This window comes from Lactuca saligna, chromosome 4 (assembly GCF_052625555.1).
Source record: "Lactuca saligna cultivar CGN05327 chromosome 4, ASM5262555v1, whole genome shotgun sequence".
In the NCBI taxonomy this organism is placed as follows: Eukaryota; Viridiplantae; Streptophyta; class Magnoliopsida; order Asterales; family Asteraceae; genus Lactuca; species Lactuca saligna.
The window spans coordinates 131687620-131699363 of NC_136420.1; the positions used below are offsets into that span (position 1 = coordinate 131687620).

General features: G+C 44.3%; 1 long non-coding RNA gene across 1 annotated transcript; it reads right to left on the bottom strand.

The window, feature by feature from the left end:
* Positions 1 to 8832: 8832 nt before the first annotated feature.
* On the bottom strand, positions 8833 to 11543 carry LOC145038812 (uncharacterized). Its single transcript, XR_013679581.1, has 3 exons — positions 10894 to 11543; positions 9792 to 9879; positions 8833 to 9069 (listed from the first exon to the last, which is right to left on the bottom strand). It is a non-coding gene; the product is annotated as an uncharacterized LOC145038812 (long non-coding RNA).
* Between the last annotated feature and the right edge of the window lie 201 nt (positions 11544 to 11744).

An 11744-nucleotide genomic window follows, 5' to 3' on the forward strand; every position in this document is an offset into this window, starting at 1 on the left:
TAGAGTTTCTTGATATGAGACAGACTACTGCGACTGTGGTAGAGATCACCACCAAGTTTCGGGAGTGGGCATTATTAGTACCTTAGTACGCAGGGGATGAGGAGATGCGGAAGACCCGCTATCATGATATATTGAGGGTTGACATTTGGGAGCACGTCATCTATTCTGCTTGCCTTACTCTGGATTCCATGATTGCCAGAACGATGGAGAGAGAGATTGATTTAAAACACCTCAAGAAGAGGAAAGTAGAGATAGGGCAGGTTGTTGGTATTTCAGGGAAGAAACCCAAGGGATTCGACGCTAGGCCGAAGGGCCAACAAGGTCGGGACCACTATGGGAAATACGGTAGGTCACACAAGAGAGTCTGCCACACTAGGTCGGGATCAGACTATTGTAAGTGCGGCAAGTCTGGACATTTTGGCGGCGATTGTAATGCCCCTGCCCCCACTATTCAGATGTCAGACCTGATTTACTTCCATTGAAATAAGAGGGGCCATAAAAAGGCCAAGTTCCCTAGGTTGACAGCAGCAGCAACACCAGTGGTGGTGCTAAATCCAACGGTGACACGGGTTTCGGATGACCGAAAGATCAATCCAGAGGCTTTAGTGGTGAGGAGCCGAGCTTTCGAGTTGATAGCCGAGGAGGCACACGTCATACCCGATTTGGTAACGCGTATGATTTCTTCTCCTTAATCTTTTATGTTATGTTGCTATGATTTTGATATGTTATATGTGTGCTCTGTTTAGGATCATTCCGTGTGAATGGTATCCTAGTTCATGTGTTGTTTGATTCAGGTGCTACTCGATCATTTGTTTCTCTTGCACTTAGCAAGAAGTTTCCTGAGTCCCTCTAGAGATCGAGATTGCAGACGACTGGTCAATACGAGCATAAATGGTATATTGAGATTGTGTTTTTAGGTTGTTCGAGAAGTGTTACCTAGTAGAATTGGTTCCTATACTCTTGCGGGGGAACAAGATTATTATTGGTATGGATTGGCTAAGCCCCAATAGGGCGGTGATTGACTGCGCGCAGCAGTTAGTGCGGATAAGGACCCTGAGTGGGGGAGAACTGGTGGTTTAGGGAGAGAGGCCACAACGAGGGTCATCTTTATGTTCAGCAGTAAGAGCTAGGCCCTACCTTCAGCTGGGTTGCGCATGATATGCCGCCTATGTCATGGATACTTGGGAGGCAGGAAAGGTGACGATGGCCGATGTACCAGTAGTGCGAGAGTTCACGGATGTATTCCCCGAGGAGTTGCTTGGGATAGCTCCGGAGAGGCAGGTGGAGCTCAGGATCGACCTAGTCCCTGGTGTGGCTCCGATAGCCAAGGCACCGTATCGGTTGGTTCCTCTTGAGATGCAGGAGTTGTCTATACAGTTGCAGGAGCTGTTAGATAAAGGATTCATTAGACCGAGTTGTTCACCCTGGGGAGCCCCGATTTTATTTTTAAGGAAGAAGGACGGGTCGCATCGAATGTGTATAGATTATCAGGAGCTGAATAAGGTAACAATGAAGAACCATTACCCACTCCCAAGGATTGATGACCTCTTAGACCAGCTACAGGGAGCATCTTGGTTCTCCAAGATTGGTTTGCGTTCAAGCTATCATCAGATGAGTGTTAGAGACGAGGATGTGCAGAAGAGTGATTTTCGTACGCGTTATGCTAACTAGGAGTTTGTGGTGATGCCTTTCGGGCTCACCAATGTTCTTGCCACATTCATGGATCTCATGAACCGCGTGTGCAGACCGATGTTGGATCGGTCTATGATAGTTTTCATTGATGACATCTTGGTTTATTCCAAGACATGAGAACAGCATGAGGAGCACTTACAGGAGGTTCTGGATACTCTGAGGAAGGAGAGTATGTATGCTAAGTTCTCCAAGTGTGATTTCTAGTTGTGCGAGGTGCAGTTTCTTGGGCACCTTGTCAATCAGAATGGGATTTCGGTTGACCCAGCCAAAGTGGAGGTCGTGATGAGGTGGGAGGTTCCGAGGTCTCCATCTAAGATTCGGAGCTTTTCAGGACTGGCGGGCTACTATCGGAGATTCATTCGAGACTTCTCCAAGATAATTGAGCCCCTGACCAGGTTGACAAGGAAATTTGTGGTCTTTTGCTGGGGGGTATGAGCAGCAGACCGCATTCGACACTTTATGGAAGAGATTGTGAGAGGCACCAATCTTAGCCTTGTCGGAGGGCATGGAGGATTTTGTAGTATAATGCAATGTGTCCATCTCGGGTTTGGGCACGGTGTTGATGCAGAAATGGAATGTTATCGCTTACGCCTCGAGGCAGTTGAAACATCACGAGGCGAATTATCCGACACACAACTTAGAGCTGGGGGCTGTTGTTTTCGCCCTCAAGGTTTGGCGTCATTACCGCTATGGGGTTCGTTGTACTATTTACACGGACCACAAGAGCCTGAGGTATCTGATGGACCAGCCAAATCTTAATATGAGGCAGCATCGGTGGCTTGATGTGGTAAAGGATTGTGATTGTGAGATCCTCTACCTCCCCGGGAAGGCCAATGTTGTGGCCGACGCGCTTAGCCACAAGACAACATCGATCAGGGACGTCTGTATGAGGATGAAAGTTGTGACTCCTCTGTTGGAGCAGATTCGGGAGGTCCAACAGAAGGCCATAAAGGAGGAACATCATAAGAGCAAGCGTATTGTGGGTCAGGTTTCCTCCTTTGACTATGGTAGTCGTGGATTGTTGACTCTTCACCGTAGGGTGTGGGTCCCATCTTATGGGGATGTGCGACAGATATTGGAGGAAGCACACAAATCCAGGTTTTCTATCCATCCCGGGGCGATGAAGATGTACATTAATCTTTGTCTTGATTATTGGTGGCCCTGTATGAAGAGGGATGTAGCTTGTTTTGTGGAGAGATACCTGACCTGCAGGAAGGTCAAGGCTTAGCACCAGAGACCTACCGACAAGGTCCAACCATTGGATATCTTGCTATGGAAATGGGATGATATTACTACGGATTTCATCACAAAGCATCCCAGTACCGCACCGGTAGTGGCTTCAACTTAGGTCATCATTGATTGATTACCAAGAGCGCCCATTTTATTCCGATTCAGGAGAGCATTTCAGCCAAAAAGTTGGCCGACATCTATATCAGGGAGGTAGTGGCGCGGCATGAGGTGCCAGATTTTGTGATTTCCGACTGGGATGTACGGTTCACTTCCAGGGTTTGGATGAAGTTCCATGACGAGTTGGGTACTCGTCTGCACTTTAGTATCACCTTCCACCCGCAGACAGATGGTCAGAGCGAGCGAACCATCCAGACTCTCGAGGATATGTTGTAGGTGTGTGTTCTAGACTTCGAAGGTAGTTAGGATACTTACTTTCCTCTAGCAGAGTTCTCCTACAATAATAGCTATCACGCGAGTATCGACCGTCCTCCTTTCGAGATGTTGTATGGGAGGAAGTGTAGGACCCCGATATGTTGGGGTGAGGTTGGTCAAAGGGTTATGGGGAATACCGAATTCATACTCAAGACTACGGATAGGATCCAGTAGGTGAGGATCAAGCTTCAGACTGCTCAGAGCCGGCATAAAAGTTATGCCGACAAGCATCGACCAGATGTGGAGTTCCAGTTCGGGAATATAGAGCTCCTGAAAGTGTCGTCTTGGAAGGGCGTCATTCGATTCAGAAAGCGGGAAAAGCTGGGTCCCAGGTATATTGTACCATTCAGGGTTGTGGTCCGGGTGGGCAAGGTGGCATATAGGATGGATCTACCAGTTGAACTCAGTCAGATTCAGAGCACCTTTCACGTCTCCCAGATGCAAAAGTGCCTGGTAGACGAATCGGCAGTGGTACCTTTAGAGGATAGTTAGATTGATGACAACTTGAATTACATCGAGCAGCCAGTGGAAATCCTTGACAGGAAGTCAAGGGATCTGAGGAACAAGAGGGTGGAGTTGGTAAAGGTGCAATGGTAGCACCGCAAGGGCTTGGAATGAACCTGGGAGCCGGTGGACGAGATGAGGAAGCATTACCCCGATCTTTTTCAGGATCCAGTAGCAGACCTTGAGAATGAATTCTAAAATGACTGGGGGAGATTTGTAACACCTGATCCCTGGTATGCTTCCTTTCAAGTACTTCTTAGTTTTTTCTCTAGGAGTTAACGAGTTGGTGGCCCAACTCGTCAAGTAGAGTCGTGACCCGCGGGGAGTTTAAATGACCTACTCGACGAGTTGAGAGACTGACTCGCGAGTAGGTGCTGTTTGGGTGAAACCCTAATTTTGAGGGGTTGTGCCATATTTAAACAACTTATCTTAGCCCCCATAGTCCCTATTACACCCTGAAAGCATTATCTCGAAACCCTAGCCTTGTGTGAGTGTCCTAAGGCCATTTTGGTGCATTTTTGTGGATTGTGAAGCTTGAAAAGAGGAAGGAAGCTTGGTAGTTCGAGTTGACGCTTGGAGATCCAGAGATTTAGTTCCATTTCTAGTTCATTCAAGGTAAAATGACCCTGTCTTGGCCTTCCATGTGTTTATTTATCCTTAGGGCTTAGATTTTGAGTATGTTTAGGGCCTTCTAAGCCATTTTTGGATTTGTGAAGGGTTATATGGAGTTTTGACTTCAGATCTGGGACATTGGAGCGGTCTCATGGCATAAAGGTGCCAACTCTATGGCCATGAGAACCCCATGCACTTTGTTGAACATCGTTTATGGATTTTTGAGCCAAAGACCCCTTGCATGTCCACCAAGCTTGGAACTTTACGTGTAAAATGGACATTAGGAGGCCAGATCTATGGTTTTGATGTGTTAAGACTCATTTAAATCGACCGTGTAGTAATGATCAAGGATGGACTCGACGATTCGTTCTTGGGACTCGGCGAGTCGGGGTGTAATGACCACCAAATCCTTTCCGATGATGGACCATAGGATAGTGTGGAAGGTCCCTCAGTTGTTTAGGCTCATAAGGGACCTGGGAATCATGGGACTCGACGAGTGTTTGAGCAAAATCGGCGAGTCCAAGACAATCTACCAATCTCTGAAGATGAACTCGATGAGTTGTTCATACAAATCGGCGATTCATAGACTGGATGCATTCATATGCTGAAGATGAACTTGACAAGATCAAGGAAGAACTCAACAAGTGGCTGAAGATTTACTGAAGCGTTGTTGAAGGTGAACTCATCGAGCTCTTTCTAGACTCGACGAGTGGGGATGGGTTTGTAGTATTCTGGGGACGAAGGGACTCGACGAGTTGGCAGACCAACTCGGCGAGTCTGGTTGACCAAAAAGTTGACTTAACCAGGGTTTGACTTTAACCTGGATTCGAGCTGACCCTTGTAGGCGTTCAAGTTGATAACTTAGAGGGATTTTTATGTAGGGATTGAGGAGACGAAGAGAGCCGACTTTCACACCTAGGATAGTGCAGACACTACACGACTTGGAGGTAGGTTTTCCTTGTAGTAGGGGTAGGTTTACGACCATAATGCTGACCCACCAGCAAAGGCGTTGCGTAGATGGTTGTTTTTGTGATAATCATCTAGGATTGATGTGTGATATGATTGTTGTGCTTGATATGATCATTGTATATGATATGCTTGTTGTTCTTGATATGTATTAGTAATAGCAGGGGTGGAATAGTCCCCGAATACCGGTTGAAAGATACCGAAAGGGAAGGGTAGCTCCCAGTTACCGGTTGAAAGATACCAAAGGGGAGGGTAGTTCCTGATTACCGGTTGAAATATACCAAATGCGAGGGTAGCTCCTAGTTACCAGTTGAAAGATACCGAAAGGGAGGGTAGTTCGTAGTTACTGGTTGAAAGATACTGATGATAATGCATTATTTGGTATGGGTACGATGGGGGAACTCACTAAGCTTTGTGCTTACAGTTTAAGTTTTGTTTTCAGGTACCGCTTCATCTAAGGGGAAGGAACCAGCAGTGTATCAATGCATCACACACACATATGGTTTCTGCATGGAGATTTCTGGGATTTTACTCTGATTTTTATTACTTTTAATGATATGGTTTTCAGAAATATTGTTATGGTTTTTCTTTTTCTTTTAACTGATATGACCATCAAATCCTTTCTGATGATGGACTAGTGGATAGTGTGGAAGGTCCCTTAGTTGTTTAGGCTCATAAGGGACCTGGGAATCATGGGACTCGACAAGTGTTCAAGCAAACTCGACGAGTCCAAAGCAATCTCCTAATCTTTGAAGATGAACTCGAAGAGTTTTTCATACAACTCGACGAGTCATAGACTGGACGCATTCATATGCTGAAGATGAACTCGACGAGTTTAAGGAAGGACTCGACGAGTTGATTGAAGATGTACTGAAGTGTTGTTGAAGGTGAACTCATTGAGCTCTTGCTAGACTCGACGAGTGGCGATGGTTTTGTAGTATTCTCGGGACTCGATGAGTTGTAGACCAACTCGGCGAGTCTGGTTGACCAAAAAGTTGACTTGACCACGGTTTGACTTTGACCTGGATTCGAGCTGACCCTTGTAGGTGTTCAAGTTGATAACTTAGAAGGGTTGTTGTGTAGGGACTGAGGAGTCAAGGAGAGCCGACTTTCACAACGAGGACAGTGCAAACACTACACAACTTAGAGATGAGTTTCCTTCTAGTAGGGGTGGGTTTTTGGCCACAATGTTGACCCACCAGCAAAGGTATTACGTAAATGGTTGTCTTTGTGATAATCATCTAATATTGATGTACGATATGATTATTGTGCTTGATATGTATTAGTACTAATAGTCCCCCAATACCGGTTGAAAGATACTGAAGGGAGGGTAGCTCCCGGTTACTGGTTGAAAGATACCATATGGGACAGTAGTTCCCAGTTACCGGTTGAAAGTTACCGAATGAGAGGGTAGCTCCCAGTTACCAATTGAAAGATACCGAAGGGGAGGGTAGTTCCCAGTTACCAATTGAAAGTTACTGACGATTATGCATTATTTGGTATGGGTATGATGGGGGAACTCACTAAGCTTTGTGCTTACAGCTGTAGTTTTGGTTTCAGGTACCTCTTCGTCTAAGGGGGTGGGGGAGTTGGTGGTGTAGCAACACATCACACACACATATGGTTTCCACATGGAGATTTCTAGAACTGTGCTCTGATTTTTATTACTTTTGATGATATGGTTTTCAGACACGTTGTTATGGCTTTTTCTTTTTTTAATTGATATGACATTGGCAATGTTTGGTAAACTATGTTATGAATCTCGTAATTAAAAATGAAATTTTTGGCCTTGAGAATTGGGATGTTACAAAAATATTGACAACACTTTGTTTATAAAGCATTCATGATCCCATATCATTCTTGCTCATGTGTATGTGGATGATATCTCTTTAGATCCACTGATGAAATGCTAAGTTCAAAAATTACAAAGATCATGGGTAAAAATTTCGAGATGAGCATGATGGGTGAACTAACCTTCTTTTCGGGTCTGCAAGTCAAACAACTAGCTGATGGTATGTTTGTTTGCCAAGCTACATATATTGCAGATATGCTGAAGAAGTATGGATTCTCTAATTACAAGCCGAGAAAGATTCTGATGTCCTCTCCAACATCTATTACATATCTAAATGTCGTTGATGTGAATGCAACTATGTTTCGAGGAATGATAGGCTCTCTACTCTATCTTACTTCCAGTCACCCTAAGATTATGTTTGCTGTTATATTATGTGCTTGTTATCAATCCAATCCTAAGGAATCTCATCTTCTCTGTGAAAAGGATATTTCGTTACTTAAAGCATAGACCCAATCTTGGGTTATAGTACCCTCTTGATTCTGAGTTTAAGCTGGAAGGATACACTGACTCCGATATTGGTGGATGCAGGATCGATCACAAAAGCACTTCAGGAGGAGCTCAAATGCTTGGAAGTAGATTGGTAAGATGGTCTAGGAAAAATCATACATCAGTAGCTTGTTCTACCTCTGAAGTTGAATATGTTGTCTCTAGAAGGTGTTGTTCTTAGATTCTATGGATTCGGAATCAACTCTTGGATTATGGTCTAAACTTCTCAAAGACTCCCACCTACTATAACAACACCAGTTCCATTCAGATGATACATGATACAGTGCATCATTCCAAGACCAAACACATTTTCATCATCACTTCATCAGGGACATCGTTTAAAAGGGAAAAAGTAGAGTTGTGTTACATTCCATCCACTAATCAACTTGCTGACATCTTCACCAAGGAATTGGACTAAAAGAGTTTAAAAAATTAATTGCACACCTTGGCATGCTTTCAATGAATTAATTGTTTTCTAACTGTTTTTTGCCTTAAGAAAAACTAAAAAACAAGTGCTTCTTTTATTAGGATTGCATATATTTACATTTAGTATTTACATGTATTTTCTTTAAAGCCCATCTAAGATTTATCGACATCTTCTTCCCTTAGAATTTGTAAGGATTGGAGCCTTCTTGAAAGATCTCAATGCTCCCATTGTTGAGAAAAAAAGTGGCATCATGCCTTCTTCTTCTTGAGATCACCTTCTTTCTCATACATTCACTGTTTTGGATGCAAAGAGCAATCATCAATGCAGTAAGTTTTGTTGTAATGCCCTGTCCAGAATCATTTTTTAACTTGGGGACGAGACCCAAAGGTCGGTTATCATAAGGCTTAGGGACTTTGAGAAAGAGATATATACACCCATTTGGGTGTGGGTAAGGTAAGATAGATGATCCGGGAGTTTGGTTTGTGATTTGCAGCTTAAGGATATAACTGTAAAGTGGCAGTCGGCCCATTTATAAATTTTGGATTCTAGTTCGGAATGTTTATAGGAAATGACGGGTTGATAAAACGGACTTAAAACAAAGATCGTAGAAAACGGACTTAAAACAAAGAAGTTATGTGTAACATCCCAAAAATACAGGCTAAAAATTTCACTTTTAAATACATCATTATAAAACCAACAGTGTAATAAAACATTTGTAATGTCATGTAATGTCAAAACCAAAGTAGATTTAATTAAACATGTTATCATAAAACAATATCAGAGCATAATCCCAAAGATCTCATGTGCGGAAAACCATAGTGTGATGCGCTGCGATCAAGCCGACTCCTTTCCTTTAAACACGAAGTACCTGAAACCAAAACTGAAAACCGTAAGTACAAAGCTTAGTGAGTTCCCTCATCATACCACATACCATACAATCACATAGCATACATATTGCCGGGCAATTCTGGGGTGCCCGACCTACCCGGTACGGCCATTCTGGGGTGCCGACCTACCTGTGTCAAACCATTCTGGGGTGCTGACCTACCCGTGTCAAGCCATTCTGGGGCGCTGACCTACCCATGTCAAAACATTCTGGGTCGCTGACCTACCCATGTCAAGCCATTCTGGGGTGCTAACATACTCGTGTCAAGCCATTCTGGGGTGCTGACCTACCCGTCGGTCCTAACAACCGACCCTCGGGGACTATTCCACCCCTACGGCTACTACCACATATATCATAACATAAACATACTATCAGACATATCTGGGGTGTCCGAACTACCCTTCGGTCCTAACAACCAAACTTGGGGGACTATTCCCCTCCTACTACCACTATCACATATAAATATCACGCCAACATATAACATATCATCACATACTGTCAGACATATCTGGGGTGTCTGGCCTACCCTTCGGTCCTAACAACCGAACTCTACTACTATCACATATAACATATCATGCCAGCATATAACGTATCAGGTAGTAGCAAACCTAGATGATATCACAAAGACAATCATATAATATACAACTCCTACTGGTGGGCCGACATTATGGCCGTAGACCCACCGCTACTGGAAGGTAACTCACCTCACATTGCTGAAGTCCCGTAGACACAATCCCACATTGCTGAAGTCCCGCAGACTCGACCCCAACAGCTGGCTAACAGATTCTCGAACTGTCAACACCAAAATAACACCCAATTAATAATTGGGTCCCAACACATAACCATATTACATACTTGGTTAATTGCTACATTACCCCAGGCTTGGCTTATTTAAGCCCAAGGCCCAATCCATAGGCCCAAATCAATTAGAAATCAAAGCCCAACACATGGCCCAATTTTCCAAATTAGGCCTAGGCCTAAACATGGTCTCATTCCAAGGCCCAACACCATATAATCATTAAGGCCCAAACTATGTCCCATCTAAGGCCCAATTTTCCAAATTGGGCCCAAGCCCTTACATGGGCCTTACCATAAGCCCATTAAATTATTCTAGTTCAATTGCTTGCTCTTGGATGGTCCATTATTATCTCAATCATTTAGGCCCAACATAAAGGCCCAATTATATACTCAAGTGAAATTAGGGTTTCACATAAAATGTCGATTAGGGTTAAGTTTCCTACTCAACCCATTAAGGAATTATTCCTCTAAGGACTTAATCCATTAAGGACTTAATCAATTAAGTCCAATATTACTTAGATTAATTTCTTGACGACGATTATTATTTAATATCTCAAGTTATTAAATAATTCCCATGTGTCCCGATTAATTCCTCAAATGAGGGTTTTATTGGCATTGCAGTTCTTCCGTCCCAAATGTTAGCCCATTTATCAATTTATTGGGCTTTCAGGTCCAATAGGGCTTTATTGGGCCTACTAAGCCAACTAGAATGTCATTAAGCCCACTAAGGCTTTATTGGGTCAATTAGAGTCCATTAGACTCATTAGGGTTTTCACTAAGACCATTTGGCTACATTGGGCCCATTAGCCTAACAAGGCCCATTAGGGTTTCCAGCACCCCAAACGAATCACACTTGACGAGGCAAGACACACCGCCACCCGACACGGCGGCCGGTGGCGGCAGCCACCACCCTAAGGTGGTGGTTTTCAATTCCTTTTATTATTCAAATTTCAGATTACATTTTACAAGGCTAATAATCGAAATAAACACACAAAATCACTATGATACATGGTGTTTCAAGGCGGCAGCCACCACCTCACGGTGGTGGCGGTGGTTGTTCTTGATATTCCGGCCAAACCAGCCACTCACGACGCACACACACAGAAAACACACACACACGCACATTGAAGAGTGGTTCACGCACTAGCCACCCACCTAGTGGCTCCCGGAGGCGGCAATAGCGAATCTGAGATGGCAACCATAATTAATCGACCTGTGGATGGTAGTAGCCACCATGGCCGGCTGCCATGGTGGTTCTTCACAACCCTACTCGACCGACAGTCCACACACACGAACACAACGACATTTCGAGATAGCAAATGGTGACCAGAGCAACAAAACGTGCCAAACGGCGGTGACAGCGGTGCTCACGGCAGCATTTGCGATCGCTAGAGCAGCGACTCGAGCCACGCTTGTAGCGGTAACAACGATGAAGCCACCGGTGGTGTTTAGTGACGGTGGCACAACCCAACGGGGATCAAATCAAAAGAAAGAGAAGGAGAGATAGAGCTGCATTCAGGAAATAGCAACAACAGCCACAGTCTCGTCCTTCATGCTTGCTGCCGGAGTCATTCGCTCGGTGGTTAGCTATATCGACGGAGGAGGGAACGGCCGCTGGAGATGGGGGAGGTATAAGGTGGTAGAGGGTTGGCGGCTGCAATGCGTTTCCAGGGTTAGGGCAATCGGAGATGTGGGTTCATATATCCCGCTCCTAACAAACTTCCATCCATATTAACAACATTAGTCCCTCCTTTCCTCATTTCTTTCAAATTAGGGCCGATATTTACCATGTAAACCCTCATAATCATAATAATTACCCTTTGAACCCTCACCATTAAAATCCCTAACAACTTAGGTAC